This window comes from Elephantulus edwardii, unplaced genomic scaffold, assembly GCF_000299155.1.
Source record: "Elephantulus edwardii isolate Elephantulus edwardi_28Jun2011 unplaced genomic scaffold, EleEdw1.0 scaffold00245, whole genome shotgun sequence".
NCBI lineage: Eukaryota > Metazoa > Chordata > Mammalia > Macroscelidea > Macroscelididae > Elephantulus > Elephantulus edwardii.
The window spans coordinates 3715409-3729484 of NW_006399995.1; the positions used below are offsets into that span (position 1 = coordinate 3715409).

Genomic DNA, 14076 nt, shown 5'->3' on the forward strand with positions numbered 1-14076 from the left:
CGATGAATGAAAGGAAATCGAAGTTCTCTATAAACTTTCATTAAAATCTCAAAAACACATAATGGTTCTCAGCACAGGTGATTTTGCTAGCATTTGTGGAACAATATTTGCTTAATGTTAACTTTGTTAAGTAGATTTGGACTGGTGAATTAAATAGAATTGAAATATAGTACATAAAAATAATAAAATATGTCACCTAGATTTCATAATTGTTAGATTGTTTGCACTCATGCATAAGAACTTTAAAAAAATTGATTTCACTTTAGAAAAATTAGTAACTATAAAGAATAAGGAACTTATCAGTAATTCTAGTAAATGTTTGGATTCTTTCCATACAAATGTTTTCCCCAAAAGTAAGATACATATGCCATTTTATATTGCCTTACTTTAACAAATATTAACCTTTGAGATTTTTTTAAAAATTACTTTTTGTTGCTTTAATTTGTGAATGGTTTTATTGCAAAGTCAAAGTTTTGTGTAATAGCATATGAAACTGTAAGTAAAAGTTGTGATTTAAAATGATGTTTATGGAGAGTAGACTGTTTGGTAAGTCACCTTGAAACAAATGTTACTTCAGCAGGGTTTTTTTATCTCCTTACCGTAATAGCACAATAGCCTGATTGTATTGCTTTAAAAAAACCCCAAAACCCAAAAATATGAACTCAACAACCCCCAAAAAAAATCCCGTTTGAGATTCTCCATATATCAGAATTCTTTTAACACAAGGTAACAGGCCTGAAGGGAAGTTTGTCTTTTTGTTTGTTTTATTTGGGGGGGAGGGGCTATCCCAAATCATACTAATGTTAAAATAGTTTTAGAATAAAAATGTGATATGTTTGAGGCATTAATCAACTCATATTAGGATAATTTAATAAGATATTGCTGCAAACTTTTTAATGAGTTTGTATGAGGGATTGAGGAGCCCTGCAGGTGCAGTGGTTAAAAGCTTAGCTGTTAAATGGCAGCATTTTTCACTCACCAGCCCTTCCTAGGGGAAAATATGGCAGTCTGCTTCCATACAGATTTGCATTCTTTTTTTAAAAAAAAAAAAAAAAGTCAAACAGATTTAAACCTTACGGGGCACTGCTGCTCTCTCTTATAATAGTTACTGTGAGTTGAAATCAACCTGAAACAGTGAGGAGTTGAGGAAAAACTTGGGTATAGAAAACTTTAACATTTATTCATTAGACTTTTGTTTTATGAATGTAAAAATGTTTGTAGAAGAATCCCTAGTCTATATGGTTTTAGGATAGATTCCTCTATATAGGATTGTCAGGCTGTTGGTTATTCATTCAGAAGTTACCAGCCAAAAGATTGGTGGTTGGCAGCCACCTAGAGGTACTTGGGAAGGTAAGGTGCACTGAAAACCCTGTGCAGCTGTCCTGCTATACATACATTACGTTGCTGTGAATCGGAATCCACCCAGCATCAACTAACGGGTCATCATTTGGAAATAGTCGGTTCTGTTTTGTCAGGTAGTTGTCTGAATTTTACAGTAGCAACTTTTTTTTTTTTGTGAGAAAAATTTATATTAAGAATTTGCCAGCTGGACTCAGATGATCCCAGTTTTGTTGGCAACATCCAAAGCATCATAGTCAGGAGCAAGTCGAACATAGGCCTTCTTCTCTCCATCAGGCCTAATCAAAATGTTGACCTTAGCCACATCAATATCATAGAGCTTCTTTACAGCTTGTTTAATTTGGTGCTTGTTGGCCTTTAAATCCGCAGTGAACACCAGTGTGTTGTTATCGTCTATCTTGATGGCTGACTCAGTGTGGTTGGGGGAAATTTGATGATGGCATAGTGGTCAAGCTTGTTTCTCCTGGGGGCGCTCTTCCGGGTGTATTTGGTATGCCTTCCGAGTCTCAGTGTCTTAGGCCACCGGAAGGTGGGTGACATACGGATCTTCTTTTTTTTGGCTGTGGACGCCCTTCAGGACTGCCTTCTTGGCCTTTAATGCCTTTGCTTTGGCTTCAGTTTGGGAGGGGCACAGGCTTCCTTCTTTGCTTTTGGGCCATCTTTGTAGCAACTTTTAAAGCTAGCCAAGTATTCTTTAAAGATTACATGGCTTAAATGATTTTATTCCTTTACCCATAATAGTGTGGATTACCTAGGGGTAAAGTAAATTTCTTACTCACCTTTTATTGTGTGGGCCTCATTGCCCCTCCACCCCAGTTTTCTGGGTTTTATTTACTGCTTTCATACACATTTTTGCAGTCTTTTTTTAAGTAGCTAATGTAGCCATTTATCTTAACCCAAATAGCAAATAGTGCTGTTTCCTGGATGGTGAATATATTACCAAAACATTTCTTTTGTGGTAAAGAAATACAGCACTGTGCTTGATGTGGCCTTTTTTTCTGAGAAATGAATTTTTAAAAGTGTTTTGCTTCATGAGAACATACTTGGGTCTCTGCTTATGAGGGCCTTTGCTTATTGGAAGATAAAATAATTTTAAGATCAATTGAAAAGTGCTAAGAAATATTCAGTACATCTTAACTGTGTAAAAAGAGATTGTTTTTAAAAATCTTTCCCCTTTAGGATGACTTCTTAGCCTTCCATTTTAATAATTGTTCTGTGAATGTTGTTGCTGCTGTCAAGCCAACTTGTAGTGACCTCGTGCACCACCCTACAGAAAACTGCCCAGTTCTCTGCCATCCTTGGATAAGTTCCCATTTGAAACTAAAGGGTTTTCACTGGCTGATATTTGGAAGTAGACCACTAGGCCTTTCTTCCAACTCTCTTAGTCTAGAAGCTTTGCTGAAACTTGTTCTGCATCATAGCAACCCTCAAACCTCTATGAACATGTAGGTAGTGACTGCATGCAAGATAAAAACTTGGCTGGTAGTTGACCCCAGAGCTCAAACATGGACAGTAAGATCCTATCACTTGATCATTTCCTCTCCCATCCCCATTTTGTGAATAAAATGAGAAAATAGTAAAAAGTTGCTGTCAGGTACATTTCAATTCAATGGCAATGCCATGTTTCTCAGAGTCGAACTGTTTCCATATGGTTTTTAATGGCTGTGATCTTTCCTCTAAACACCTCTGGATAAATATGAACTGCCAGTCTTTTGGTTAGTGGCTGTCTGAGCACTTAACCATTTGTATGCCCCAGGGAATTAACTTTGTGAATTGTGATTTTTATTTTTTTTTAAGAAGCATATGTACTATAAAAAAGCAGAAATAATTACACAGATGGGAGTTTGGTGTTCAAAATCTGGTCTTTCTGATTGCTAAGGAAAGTGAATTTGAGAAGCATTGAAAAGTGGCAGCAAGATTATGGACTTTGGAATTAGTCACACCCAGTTTGATCTCTCCCTTTGTCATATATTTGCTGCATGACTTTAGGCAAGCCCATTTTCATTTTCTGTTAAGTGAGGGTCATGGGTTTGTTAGGATTAAATGAGGTAACACCAGTGAAGCATTTGTCTTACAGAAGGTGTTAATAATTGTTTCCATTCCCTTTCTATTACACCATATTGTTTTAGGCAACAATTTGGACATGTGACTTAGAAATGAATTATAATTTCTATAGATAGGACCAAGTTTGGATTCATTTTATAGCTTCCATTTATTTAACCTATCTCTTTGAGAAGTGTGGATTTTTTTTACTGTTTGAAAGTATTTTGAAGGTTTAAAACAGAAAAAGACTTTTTTGACTGAAAGGAAAGTTTTAATAAAGTATTAATAAAGTTAATAAGTGAAGTAAAGTAAGTTAGAATGATTTAGTAGTTCCTTACTCAAATATTTAAACAAAAACCACACAAACTATTTCCAAGTTTCTGAAGAAGTAGGGAGCTCTGGTAGCCTAGTATAGAGAGCTATGCTACTGACCTTAAGGCCAGTGCCCACAGACTCTCTGGGAGGAAAATAGACTCTTCCAGTGCAGTTTATAGCCTCTGAAAATATTCTGGTCTCCTCTGAAAAATAGTTTCCTCCAGTGCAATTTACAGCCTCTGAAAACCTGCTGGAGTTGATTTAGACACCATAGCAACACATACACTTAACGATGTTAATTTTAAATGGTAAGATCTGATGACACTTTGCCCAAGGAAAACATGGCTAGAAGGTATTTTTTTGAAGTGTTTTAATAATAATGAAAAAACTGAAGATTACTAGAAAAGTATAATGTCAGATTTTTCTTATCAGAGTTCACATATGGTGCCAATGCAAGCTGAATCCAGGGCCGAGGTACTAAGTGCATTGCTGGAGGGGGCAAAAATCTGTAGAACCCGTTCCAAAAGGCAGAACATGGTATTTGGCCTATGTTAAAAAGTAGAGCATGATATTTCCACTTCTGAGGCTATGGCCTAAATAAATAACCACTTTCCCTCTCCTTTCTTTGGAAGAGAGGTTATATTCCTTTTTTAAAAATAGCTTAATTGATTTATGAAGGAGTCCTGGAGGCACAGAATTAGAATGCAATGTAAAGAGTGCAGCCAGCTTTGGGGCAGCCACTTCTGATCTCCGCTAACTCCACAAGGGAGAACTGTGCCCATCCACAGTGCAAAACCGATTGTTACGATGTCAGACATATCTCTTTGCTCCTATTTCTACTATTTCTAACACCAACCATCTTTCCCAGCACTCTTAACTACTCTACTGCTAGGCCCACAAATCCATTGGAATGGCCACATAACTCACAGATTATACTCACAGTTGTGGGATTTATTAGGGAAGTTGACAAGTTAAATTTAAGTTGGAAATAGGATACAGTTGACCAGTTAGGACAATTTCTCAGGTGCATTTACGGGCCCACTGACCTTCTAGTCTCTCACCTTTAGGTCAGTGTGTTATAGATCTCTCCTAGTTCTGCCAGTTTTGGCTCTGCCCATTTTCCAAGTCCTGCAAAGTGTGGGAAGGCCTCCACACACAAGTTGCATTGCAAAAATCTGCTGTTAGGGACCTCTCCAGAGTGCTAAAGAGCAAAAGTTCAGTCTAGAGACTAAGGTGCACCTGAACAAGGCCATGGTCTTCACAATTACTTGCTGTGTAACAGAGCTGGACCATGAGTAGGGATGAGAGAAGAAGAATTTATGCCTTTGAGTTATACTGGAGAAGAGTTTTGAACATACATACCATGGACCACCAAGAAAACAGATCCAGTCTGGAGAGAGTGAAACCAAGTTGCTCCTTGGAGGCAAAGATTTTGAAACTCTGTCTTGAATATTCTTGGCTTGTTGTCAGGAGGGGCTGGTACTTGGAAACCCTATAGGGAAATTCTACTCAGTTCTGTGAGATCACTGTGGGTTGGAATCCATTTCAATATGTTTAATCTTTTCTTCTCTTTGCAGTGGTAGACCACTAGTTTTTTTCTCTCAGGATTAACAGCTAACCATTATGCCAGGGCTTCCCCCGTTCTGACTGTAAGGTAGCTCTCTTTCATTGCCTTGGGATGACCCTCCTCCTCCTGTCCATCTTCTCTCATGGAGCTGCCGACAGAATTTAAACTGGTAGACTTGAGAGGCTCCACCTTTGGGTTAGCAGTGCAGCTCCCTACAGGCTACATACAATCTGAAAAGTGCAGGTTATTTGCTTTTCACTTTCTTGCCCCTAGATCTAGGAAGGCATTTGTAGAGAATGATAGGAAAGAAATTGATGCTAAGTGCTACTTCCTTGTCTTAGAAGTGCAATCAGACAGTAAGGAAGGTGAAAGGAACTTTGTCTCATATACTTTGGGTATGTTATAAGGGCCAGTCCTTGGAAAAATAAATCATGCTGGGATAGGTGGAGAGACTGTTATCAGAAGAGAGGAAAGACCCTCAGCTGAATGGATCGACACAGTGTCACCCGTATAACAGTGAGTGTGAGCATGGTATAGGTTGTAAGGATGGCACATGATAAGGGAAAGTTCCAAAATGTTGTTCATAGGGTCACTGAATTGTAGTCAACTCAAACAGCATCTAATAACTTACTGCATCTAATAGAGGGAAATAGCCCTGGTGGGGTAATGTGTAACATACCACGCTCCTGTTTAAAAGACCAGCAGTTGAAATCCAGTTGCTGCTCCATGGGAGAAAGATGGACTGTTTCCTTTCATAAAGATTTATGGCCCCTGAAGCCCAGTCAGTGAAGGGTCACCATGAGTCAGGATCATGATGGCAAGTGGGTTAAAGCATAGGAGAAGCCTTCTGTTTATTAAGTGATAAAGTGTTGTGTACAGCATCATTTGAAGATGAGAAGATCGAAAACATTTGATTCCCCCCCCCCGGAACCCCCCCAATTTAACATAAACTATTATGTTTCTGTTACTTTAATAAAGTGATGTTTAATGTTTAGAAAGAGTGATCTGGAAATCGATTTTCTTAACAACTATGTAAGCCAAAGCAACCTCTGGAAAGTACCAAAGCTTTACCTTTGTATGAAGACTTTGAAATTGTGGTAGTTATTTTCTGCCTTAATTGACATTGTGTTTTCATCCTTTTAAGTAAGTGAAGTCATTAATTTTTTTTAATTTGCTGTGAAAAATTTTGACAAACGATGTAACTGATCCTTGTGACGCCACCAGTGTAGTTTGCATTATTTTCCATAGACCAGTGAACATAGTAATCAGAACCAAATATGACTGCCATAATATAAACATTAGAAGAAAAAAGAAAGCTGGATCTTCAAAATTCGTAATTTTTCAGAGTCAATATAAAAAAACTTGAGAGTAGGGTAAGGCTTTAAAAAATTCAGAAGTTTTAAAGAAAAGTAATGGTAGATTTGCCCAGTTTTATGTGTAAGATAGGGATCTCTGGTGGCCTAGTGGTAAGGAATTGGGCTGCCAACCCAAAGGCACACAGTTCATATCTTCCAGCTGTTCCATAGGAGAAAGATGGGTATTCTCCTCTCGTGATTAACTGCTTCTGAAGACCTGCTGGAGGGTCAGTCTATTCCAAATTGATGGTCCGTAACAACATGTGTAAGACAGAAAATAACAGAACTGTTCTGTGGCCTGCAGTGTGAATTCTTTGTGTTAGTTGATCAATCATGCCTAATTGCCCATATAAGGAAAGTATATTATGATGCATGGCATCATATATACAGTTCTTCTTCAGAGACTTGTTTCTCAACCCTAGCAGTAGATTTAAATAATCTGAAGATACTTTTAATAAAAGACAGGTTTCTAAATACTGTTAACAGGAATTATTAATTTCTCTGATGTAGGGACTTGGCATTAATATTTCTTAAATGCTCACTAGGTCGTTTAACTGTGTGCCTAACATTAAAGATTGCAGTTTAAAAGGGTTTGTGTTAGTTTTGATCCTTTTGTTCTCTTTTTCCTCCCCTTAAATTTCTCAGTTTTGTATACAAGATGACCACACAGAATATAACATTTCTACATTCTCCATTTTCTTGTAAAACAAGTGTCTGTAATACTGTTTTATAGCCCTGGATTTTTAAAAATAGGTATCTATATATACCTTTTCCAGGAATGTAATTTTTAAGATACATTTAAGATTGACTGTCATTTACATGTTGCTGTTAGGTGCTGTCGAGTTGAGTACAACTCATAGTGACTCTATGTACAAAAGATTGTTCTATCTTGCACCATCCTCACACTTCCTGACACATAAGAGCCCATTGCAGCAGTCACCCTGTCTGTCCATCTGATTCAGGGGGTTCCTCTCCTTCACCAACACTCCACCCTTCCCAACATCATGTCCTTCTCCAAGGAATAGCACCTCCTAGCAACATGTCCAAAGTATGTGAGGTGAAGCTTCATCATTCTTGCCTCCAAAGAGCACTCCAGCTGTGCTTTCTCCAAGGCATCCCTATTTGTTCTCTTGGCCATCTTGAGATGTTCAGTCCTCTTCTCCAGCACCACAGCTCAAAGGCATCAGTTCTTCTGTCATCCTTATTCATTGTCCAGGTCTCAGATGCATAGCTAGTAATCAGAAAGTCTATGGCCTGAATCAGACACACCACAGTCCTCAAACTGACATCACTACTCCTCAGTAATTTGGAAAGTGCAAAGTGTCTCTTTAAGTTCTGACTGCTCGTATCAGCGGTGTTAATTGTGGGTCCAAACAAGATGAAGCTGTTGACACTTTGAATATCCTCTGTTTCCATCATGACACTGCCTATTGGTTCAGTGGTATGAATATTTATTTTCTTGATATTGAGACACAGTACATACTGAAGGCTGCACTCACTGATCTTCTGCAACAAGTGCTTCAAGTCCTCCTCACATGTGGCATATCTTCAAAGTTTGTGTGATCTTTTTGAATCTATATAACATAAGAGAAAGATGGGCAGTTTTCTCTCAGGCTGTTTACAGCCTCAAACTCAATGGAGGGTTGCTGATGTGTTAGTTCTGATTCTTCAGCAATGAAAAGGGAGGAGCTTAGTTAAAAATAAATAAAATTTAAAATAAGAACATGAAGACTTTGCCTGTCATAAAATTGTATAAAAAACATTTTACATTACATTAGAAAACATGGTGGTCTAGTTAGTTATCTGGCCTTAAAGTAGTGAATAAATGGAACACTTAAATAGAAAGGTGAACTCACTTAGTCTACACTAGAGGCTATCTTTTGGCAAGTCATACTGACTTACTCATTGCCTTTAAGTGGAAAGTAGCTCGTAGCTGACCGTTCATGGGTTTCCGAGGCTATAAATCACATGGGGAGGGGGAGGTGATTGTCCATCTTTCTTCCTTGGTGTGGACTTTGAGTTAATAGCACAACTCCCTGTAAGCTAGGCCACCAGAGCTTCTTGAGCATATAAAGCAAGTAAAAAACTTTTGATTGGGTCATGCATAGTAAGCAGATAGCCACGTTTTTCTCCCAATGAGTTGAACTCCTGAATTTTCAGTCAGCGGTAGAGTGCTTAACCCCTGTGCCACCAGGGCTGCTTCTGTAAAGATTGTTGTCGTTATGAATCATTGGAACCTACATTCCAGCAGGTTTTCAGAGGCAGTTTAGTTGCCTGGGAGGAATTGCCCATCCTTCTGCAGAGCAGCTGGTGGATTTGAACTCTGTGTCTTTGGATTGCATGCAGCTCCTGACCACTAGGCCACTGGGGCTCTCTGTAAAAACTGTTGGTGGTATGTACTGTTGAGTCGGAACTGATCCATAGCTGACCCTCTGGCAGCTTTTCAGAGGCAGTTAATTGCACAGAAAGAGATTGCCCATTCTTCTCCTGCAGTGTCTGGTGACCTCGAACTGTGTGCCTTCAGTGTTGGAGCATAGTTTCTTGCCACTAGGCCACCAGAGCTCTCTCTGTATAGATTATATCCTGGGAAATATTATGAGATAGTTCTACTGTGTCATATAAGGTTGCTTTGACTTGCTATTGACTCGAGGGTAATGCATTTTAGAGAGTATATGTATGGGGAATTGAATACCAAAGACACAGTATTATTAATGAAAGAATAAGGGAATATTTAGTAGGACAAAGAACTAAGTAGGGATGAAATGTGGAATTAATAAGATCAGTACATACTTGTTATCGAAACCATAAGCAGTCTAACATACTGACATTGATAAGGAGGGATGGATTCTTAAATTGTGAAAATTGGCATTATCTTGGGCAAATAAAGATAAATGGACATTAATTGCATACTTCAACAATTATAAGATGGTATTAATTTCTAGCCACCATATACTAAGTAAACAGTTTGTACATTGTATTCTATTCTTAAAATAATCCTGTATAGTAAGGGACATTATTTTTATTTTATAATTAATGATGCCATCCTTCACCTCAAAACCCCTGTTCAACATGAAGAAGCCAGAGAGTCTGTGCCCCATTCCCAAATGAGAAACCCACAAGTGAATAAGGCAATTTTTTTGTTTTGGGGTTGGTTTTTTTTGTGTTTTTGTTTTTTGTGTTTTTTTAAATCACCATTGGACTATGCTCACCATTACCCTGTCTTTTCTGGTCCCCACTGGAACTTTCTCCTCTCCTTTGCCCACTCCCTCTACCCCCCAAATTGTGCAGCGCTGTGATTTCATCCCTGCCCATCCTCACTCTTCTGCTCCCAACCCTTACCTCCTTGTATCCCCATACATGGTTTTTCAAAATAATAAAAATATAAGAATGATACCAGTGCTCAATGAGTAAAAATAATTGCTTCATTCTCCTTCTGAAAGCCGTACTTCTGAAAGTTTACCTTGTGCCAGGCCATGTACTAAGCATTTTATATGGATAAGCCTAATTTAAACCTCATAGTAACCTTATGGATGATTTCCATTTTGCAGTTTAGTAAAATAAGGCTTAGAGAGGTTGAATAACTTAATGTCATCACATCTAGTAGTTGATAGAATTTCTGTCCTCACAGTTTGATTCCAGAGCCCATTATTAATTGCTATGTTGTACTGTCTCCTCTAGCTCTTCTTTGTGTGAACATACCATATCTCTTAGGAGTTGACTTGCTAGGGTATTTGGTAATTGTATACTTAAATTTATAAGAAAACTACCAACCTGCTTTCCATAGTGATTGTGGTTGTATTGCATTCCAACTACCTGTATTGGTTTTTGTTTTAAGGTCTCTACAGCTTATCCCACCAAGTTCTAGAACTTCAGAAGAGGTATGCTCCTCTTATCCTTTTTTTTTCTTATTCATAGCTACCTATCTATAGATCCTCTCCTGTATTCTATAACCCTACTATACCTTGAAACCCTTGTTGATAGAGATCAAAGATTAGAGCTTTCAGTATGGGTTAAATCACAACATCAAGGAAAACAGAGTTCCTTACCAGTGGGCCAGTAGGCATCCTCATGATGGAGAAGATTGAAGTTGTCAATCTTACCTAGATCCACAATCAATACCACTAGTACCAGCAATCAAGAAATCAAAAGATATATTGCATTTGGAAGGTCTGCTGTCAGGGACCTCTCCAAAGTACTGAGGAGCAGTGATGTCAGTTAGAAGACAAAGTTGTGCCTGTCAGGCCATGGTCTTTACAGTCACTTGCTTTGCATCTGAAATCTGGACCAAGAGTAAGGATGACAGAAGAATCAATGTTTTTGAGTTGTGTTGGATAAGAATAGTAAATATCCCATGGACTGCCAAAAGAACAGATACATATTAGTAAAAGTGCAGCCAGAGTACTCCTTGGAGGCAAGAATGACGAAGCTTCATCTCACAGACTTTGGGCTTCTAACTAGAAAAAAACTATTCCTTGGAAAGGACATCATACTGGAAAGGTGGAAGGTCAATGAAAGAGAGGAAGACCTTCAACCTGATGGATTGAGACAGGGACTGCAGCAGTGGACTTAAGTGACACACGTCAGAGATGATGAGAATGGCACAGGATAGGACAGCGTTCAATCTCTTCTTCATAGGGTTGCTGTGAGTCATACTTGACGGCACCTAATAACAAAAAAGGATATGGGGTTAAGGGAATGCTGGTGGTTTTGTGAGTAACAGGCTGTCCTGCCAACTCAAAGCTACGTGGTTAAAATCCACCAGTTCTATGGAAGAAAGGAAGCAATCTCCTTCTGTGTGATTTAGAGTCTGTGAAAGTCTGCTGGAGCATCTATGTATGAGTTGGTCCCAACTCAATGGTACATAACGATAACAGTAACAACAACAGAAGGCTATGGGGACCAGAATAAAGTTGACTCAGCTGCAAATACTGGCCTAATTTGATGCTCTGGGGACTTTTGAATCACTGTCATCACATCTTGACCACTTTGATGAGGATTCATGTATACTGAGGCAGGGTATTGTGTCTGTTGGCACGGTAACTCAAAATGTTCAGTATATAGGGCCATAACCTCCATTTATTGACTCCAGTGCTGTCATTTGGGCTTATGCAGAGCTATAACAACTCTTCTCTGTTGGCCTCTGGAATTGCTGGGTCAAATGGTATCTCTATTTGCAACTTTTTGAGAAAGCACAATACCGCCTTCCACAGTGGTTGCACCGTTTTACACTCCCATCAACAGTGAATAAGGGTTCCAGTTTCTCCACAACCTCACCAGCATTTGTTGCTTGCTGTTCTGTTAAATTTTGCTATTCTGACGGGTGAGATGATATCTCATAATTGTTTTAATTTGTATCTCTCAGAGCTAGGGATTTTGAACATTTCTTCATGTGCTTGTTGGCCATCTGAATGTCTTCTTTGGTGAAGTGTCTGTTCATATCCTGTGCCCTCTTTTCTATTGGATTATTTACCTTTATCTTGTTGTGGTGTGTGATGGCCTCTGAAGGCAGCACTGTTGACAAACGTAGTTGTAAATAGTCTTTCCAAAGCATGTTGATGGAACAGAGGCTCACTGACTTGGGGAAGGGAAATCTCTGGGTCAAGATGCAAGTCTATACTTATGATAGTATCTGAATGAAATATAATAATTAGATTCTACTAACAAAATAATAGAGTTCACTATCTTTTTATTATAAACAACACTGGCAGTTGGGGATAGAGGTAGCGTTTAATGAGGTACAGAATGCAGTACAGCATGCCTGAATTTCACATTGATTAGATTGAATCTGTCTTCATGACATTTTTTCATGAATTCTAAACAGAATTTGAAGTACATGAATTTGAAATACATTTAGCAGTGCTACCCAGATTAACTCTAATCACATGATTGTATTAAAATCTTTTTAGTTGATGGTAAAGTGACTTGATAATTTTTTTTTAATTTAATTCCTGCCAAGAAGAATAAAATACTGAGATATTCAGTGGATCGCTTGGATGAATCATCTTGAAATCGACCAAATTATCTCTCTCTTTGCTTATTTCAAATTACATTGGGCTAATCAGAATGCAGTTTTCTGTCGTGTGCTTTTTTATGGTTAGTAATCATATATTTTTGAACCTTAGAATTAAGATGCGGTGCTTTTCATAGTTGAAATTTTATGTATAAAAAAGTGATAGTTCTGGACTAAGTCTGCAGCCAAAGGCTTGTGTGAAGTGGTGGATTCTGGAAGATGGTTTCTTGCATCTTGATGAGGGTCAGTATGGAATGTTTGGTGGGTTTTGGGGTTTTTTTGGTCCACAAGTGGGTGTCAGCTGATTGGACTTGCCAGATTTATCTAACAATGAGCTGTGGACTGGGGTATCTTTTGGTTTATAATCAGTCAGCACTTGGTGGGGGTACCTTTAATAAAAACAGTAGTGTTAACTTGATTTTTGGGTGAACATACTTTTAAGTGGTACAGCAGTGGTCTATTTGCTGAACTGCTGTTACTTGGAGTTTCTGTGGTACTCAACACTGACATAGGTGTGTCAAATTCCATAATGATCACGCATAGTGGGCAGGGTTTGGTGGAGCTCCCTGATTGATTCAGGTTTGGAAGCAGGAATGGCATCTAATTCCTAAATCACATGTCTCTGAAAACTATGAATATAGAGAAAAGATGATAGTTATAGAATAGAATTCAGGTCTTTTGTTCCTAGGGTCATTATGAGTCGTACTTGATGGCACATAACAACAACAGAGCGTTGATCTTGTTTCTTACCATGTAATGTCTTGGCAAAGCCTTTCAAGGAAGACCACTTGATCCAACTTGGTGAAGCCAATATCCTTGGTGAACTGACGGAAACACTGTCTGCACATGCTGAGTCTGTATTCCTGGATTAGTCCAGGCAGGTTTGCACTCATGCAGTAAGAGCACCCAGCTGGAGTTTTATAGGTGACTCCAGTAGAGCTGCTGGTGACCCATGTTGCTTGGAGGGAAACAAGAAGACAAAAAGAAGATGCTGTATCTTTAAAAGTGGAGAAAGATTGTGGTGGCCATGATTTTTAAACTTTGTGCTTTGGAAAGATCCTGCTTTTATTATTTAAGCCTAATCAGTTAATACTATTTATATAACTCAGAAGTAAGTAGGTTTAGGATCCATCCTATAATCATACGTCTGCAGTTGAATGATTACACTATAGAAGGTGATTACATTAGATTAGATGTAAGGTTATTACACTACATTATGTCCACAGATTTAGGTGTTAGAATCCCAGCACATGCTTTGAGGACATGTACTTAAATTCATGATATATGAATATGTTGTTGTTATTGTTGTTGTTATGTGCCATTGAGTCGCTTGCGACTCATAGTGACCCTGTGTACAACAGCCCTAAACTCTGCTCTGTCCTGGGCCAATCACATTGTCTCCGACACACCCATCCTGATTACCCCCC

The 14076-nt window shown here is 38.5% G+C and overlaps 1 pseudogene; it reads right to left on the reverse strand.

Moving 5' to 3' along the window:
- Nucleotides 1–1552: 1552 nt before the first annotated feature.
- Nucleotides 1553–14076, reverse strand: part of LOC102866291 — a 14344-nt pseudogene continuing 1820 nt past the window's right edge.